Source organism: Octodon degus, unplaced genomic scaffold (genome assembly GCF_000260255.1).
Source record: "Octodon degus isolate 3935 unplaced genomic scaffold, OctDeg1.0 scaffold00028, whole genome shotgun sequence".
In the NCBI taxonomy this organism is placed as follows: domain Eukaryota; kingdom Metazoa; phylum Chordata; class Mammalia; order Rodentia; family Octodontidae; genus Octodon; species Octodon degus.
In genome coordinates this window covers 5,726,964-5,731,842 of record NW_004524604.1, presented here as the reverse complement: position 1 = coordinate 5,731,842, position 4,879 = coordinate 5,726,964, and positions in this window count along the sequence as shown.

The window sequence follows — 4,879 nt, the reverse complement described above, 5'->3', positions numbered from 1 at the left end:
AATCTCTTGTATGAAATACTGGGGAAAAAGTTCTTTTACAGACCTCATTGGCATTCTCTTATGCCAACTGATGAATAAATATTTTAGCCACATTGTTGTGTAAAATCTTCAATTTACAGCTTCTTGAAACCTTGATACAAATTGGGTGTAAGTTTTGCTAGGGACCTAAAGTATCCAGGTAAAAGATTTATTAGGTGTACCATCTTCTCATACAGAAATCCATGTGTGATGTAGCAGTTGTTGCATTGCATTAAAGAGAGGGTCAGGGCATGTGCCAGGACCCTTAAGTCAGCATATTGTCCCATGTCAGATAGCATTTCCTATGTAATTTCTTTAAGATTTTCATCCCCACTATCTTGATTACTCTGTGTCTGTTCTGAAATGAGTGTCTTTACTTGTGATTCAAAATGTAGGAATTAGGACTGGCCAAATAGCTCAGCCAATTAAAATGGCTGTTTAGACTCAGGGTCCAGAAGTTCTATTCCCAGGTCTGCTGTGCAGGCCCTGACTGCCAGGCTCGCTGAGACAGCAATTGAGACTGGGTATGGTGGCAAGCACCTGTACTCCCAGCACTTGGGAGGCTGTAAACAGGAGGATCACTATGAGTCTGATCTATGCAGTGAGACCTTGTACCTCCTTGTATCCCCTGTCCTAAATACGAACAAACAAACAAAAAACAAAGTGTAGGAAATGTGCTGATGATAGACACGTGCGAGAGAGATGGGTTATACCACTTCGTGTCATTTGGAAGCCTTGAATTATGTTATCTAAGCAACCAAGTGTGTAAGGGCCTTGGACACCATTGTCTAATACACTCTGCCTTAACTCCTTCAAGAGTAAAATGTTAAAAACTGTGTGAGTACTACATTTATGGGTAGGGTATTCTGGATCTGTCTCCTCAATGACAGAAAAGAACATTGTGAGTATAACCTCACTGTACTTTGGCCTCCTTGAGGGTGGGGGGGAGGAGGTTCACACCTAACCTGATTGTTTTGACTCCTAATCTGATTGTTCTGCAAATCAGAGGGAGGGACTGTAGGAGGTAGAAGGGCAGTATGGAGAATAGTGATAGGATTACCTAAAGACTTCCTTCTTTTCTAGAAGCCCTTTAGGAAATTCCTGTCCTAGGTGATTCAACTATTTTGTTATAATTCTATCAGGGTTTTTCTCAATTATTATTATCTTTTTAACAAACATTGGGTCAGCATCATTAGAAAGCTTTGTAATGGTAAGCTGTTGCTGATATGCATTTCTTCCTGGGCTGTTACATTGGAAGGATGAGATGGTTCCCTTCACCAGGTTATGTGTGGCTAGAGTTTGTGGGTGTATTTATTTATTTATTTATTTATTTTTGAGTTTTGGCTACCTAAAAGCTTTTGCCCCTAAGGAGAGTCATATGGAGAGAAAACATTCTCTCAGGCTTTCACAGACAGCACATTGGCCAAGCAATGGCCATGACTCATCCATTTGGCTGACACTGACAAAGGTTCTACAATCTGAGGTACAGGATCTCATGATAAATCCTGAGGGAATTTCACTGACTTTATCAGACCCAAAAGCTACAATTCTTGTTGCATAGGTCCTGCTTTACCTTGGTCTTAACCATCCAGCAGAAAAGTGTAAAAACAAATATAAGAAGTAAAGCCATGCTGTTATGTTGAGCTGTAGGGGACTCAGGTCAACAATTTCTGACATTGCCAGTGAAGCAGAAAACCCAATACTATTATGGACAACTGGACTCTTTTAGAATATTTTGCTGAGTTAACACACCTATAATATTCAAATAACAGAACTAAACAGAAAAAGGGTATACAGATTAATGTCCATTTTGTATCTGTGTATTCAAAATGGTTAGGATAGGTATATAGCTACATTCTCTTAATTCAATGAATAGAGGGATTTGTTCTAATAGTGTTTGTAAATAGGATATCATGTCTGCATCTTGTACAGCAATTAATCACTAGGAAGAATGTATGCAATGTGTTAATTATTGAAACTGTCTTACCAATTTGGCTTGATATTGTTTCATTGCTATTTGTTTCTCAATAAAATCATGGAAAAAATTATATACCGTGAAACAACATCTAATAAAGGCAGCGGGTGATACAAAATAAAAATAAAAAAATAAAAGTTTTTACCTATTTCATCCCAAACTCTGAGATCCAGTGTACCAGTTTCAAGGAAAGAAGGATAAAATGTAGCTACCTCATGAAGTAATCTAAAAACTTGCTTAGATGGTACCTCAATACCTGAATCTTTTAACAGTTTTTTAATCAATAAACTAAATTCTTTCTCTTCTGTGGATAAAGACTGAGCTTGTCCCATTGTTATCCTTGATGAATAGATTCCTACTTGCTACTTGTGTCTGAGCACTATAATTAGTAAAATGCTCTGCTTATCTTTAAAATGGTCACACAAGGTCCACTGGGTCACCCACATGTGATTTTGGTTAATAGTTGTTGTGTTGAGAAGTTCATGTATTCTCGCCATGTTGAGTGCCAATTCTAGGAGTCCCCTCTATGTTGTCATTTCGGTCCAAGAAGTCAATAATTGTAATCCCAAAGATACATTATTGGAATCCCACCAAGTTAATTCCAATCTACCACTCCCAGTGCAACCCATGGCAAAAGTAAGACACTAAAACATATTTATAATTTTTGGGGAGCCATGGGGCTCTAAGTCCAGCCAAGAAGATGGCTTTCCAGAACCTGATTGTCATTTCTATTTGTATGTTAGATTTTATGTTTTCTGTGAACTCTTCCTTTTATTTTTCACTTCTGCTATCTTTTCCAAGTGTTTCAGTGTTTGGCTCCTGATTTACTTTGTCTCTTTTTGCTCTGGACTTGTCCTGGGTGGGTTGGGTGTTTGGGATTGCATTTCTTTTTCCTCTTGTCATTTTCTATTTTTGGGTTATTTGTTTTCTGTCTTGATGCTTTTAGATTCTTTATGTTAAGTAATTTTATGCCTAGTATCATGGCTCTTCTCAGTGATGTCAAGGATATCTTCTTCAAGGATATCTTCTGGATATAGGTGGCTTTTCCACTTTCTGCCTATCCCAAGAACTTGTCTTACTAGTATATTAAAATTTTTCTTTTTAACTGAAGACTTATTCATTGGGTACTAGATTATGTGATGTTTATGGCCCCTTGAAATTTTAATGTTTTCATATGCAGCAGTAAAAGCTGATTATAACAAATATGGCATCATGGTTAAATAGCACATTTAGAAGTCATGTTAAACTCAAGCACACCCTCCCTACTGACAAATGGTGATAACAGCCTAAAATCTTCAACTGTAGGAGCAAGTTTTATAGTTAGATAGTATAATCCAACTTAAACCAGGAACTTGTATACAATGTCTTGTGACTTACCAGGGTAAGTTTCCCCTGGTGTGTGTGTGTGTGTGTGTGTGTGTGTGTGTGTGTTTGTGTGTGTGTGTGTGTGTGTGTGTACTGTCTTAAGTGGGGCATCGTGTACAGTGGAGATCAATTAAATGTAGTAGGAGCAAATTTTTTGGGCAAAGGATGATCATATTTTGATTAATAGTAGGATATAAGAGGGAGGGATTGGATGAGAAAGTTTGGGAGTACTGAAGTGAACCATAAAGGAAAGAGGCAATGTTTACTCTCATAGATCTTTCATAAAATCAAGTCAGATAGTTGACAAAAGAGACGAAGAGAACAAGAGGAATAATACAAAGAGAAAGTTTAGAGGTGTAAGTCATGAGAGGGAAAAAAGGTAGAAAAGATAATTTAAAGAAGAAAGAAGGGGCAGCTTCCCTGCACCCACGGGACCCCTCCGGATCAAAACTCAGGCACCTGTATGAATGAGACCCTCTGCCAAACCATTGGGACTCCTGCAACCCTCCAGAACCCCTGTCCCCAAGACTTCCAAGTGATTGAGAACTTCTGCGACTCTCTTGGTATCCCCAGATAAAGCCCAAGCCTAGACCTAGCTAGTATGTGGGATAGCTTCTGTGCTCCCCTGTGCTCCCTGGGTCAAGGACACAACAGAGGGGCACCACAGATTCACTGTTGTGCCAGAGGGGCACAACAGGTTCACTTCCAAGGGCTGTAGTAGGAAGGAGCTGAACACAACAGCTAGACCCAGGCCAGGCATAACTGATAAACTCAAACTTAATAGATCTGCACCCGAATTTCAGTAGGTGCTAAAGTTATAACTGCACCAGAGCTCTACACCAAAGGTCAGAGGTCAGTGCTATAAGAAATTATAAAAAGAGCAAAATGCAATCTCAGGCCTCGAGTGCACCTATAACAAGTGCAGAGGACACTAGCTCAGCTGAAATGAATGAATTAACAGCATCAGAAGTAAAGAAACAACAGCAGAAAGTTATAGAGGAACTCAGAGCAGAATTAATTCCTGAAATGAAAAAAGAAATCTCTGAGTTCATAGAATCTGAAATAAAAAATCTAACACAGAAACATATGGGAGAAACCCAATGCCCACCCAGAACAAGTGCAGAAGACACTAGCTCAGGTGAAATGTATGAAATAATAGAGTTGCAGGTAAAGAAACAACAACAGAAAGGTAGAGAGGAACTCAGAGCAGACTTAATTTCTGAAATAAAAAAGAAATCTTTGAATTCATACCATTTAAAATAAAGACCAAATACAGAAATATATGGAGGAAACCCAATCTGAAAAAAACTGCAGTAAAAGAATTAATAACTGCTTCTAAAGAAGACATTGATTAAAAAATAGAGGAGAGGACCCAGTCCTAGCCCAGGTCCGGTGAGTGTGTGGAGAGTTTCCTGCTACCGTGCGCCGGCGGGACCAGTCCCAGCCCAGGCGCAGCGTGGGCCGGACCCTCTCCCAGCCCCTCGGGCCACCCCCACCACTCCGCAGTGCCTCCCCCACCCC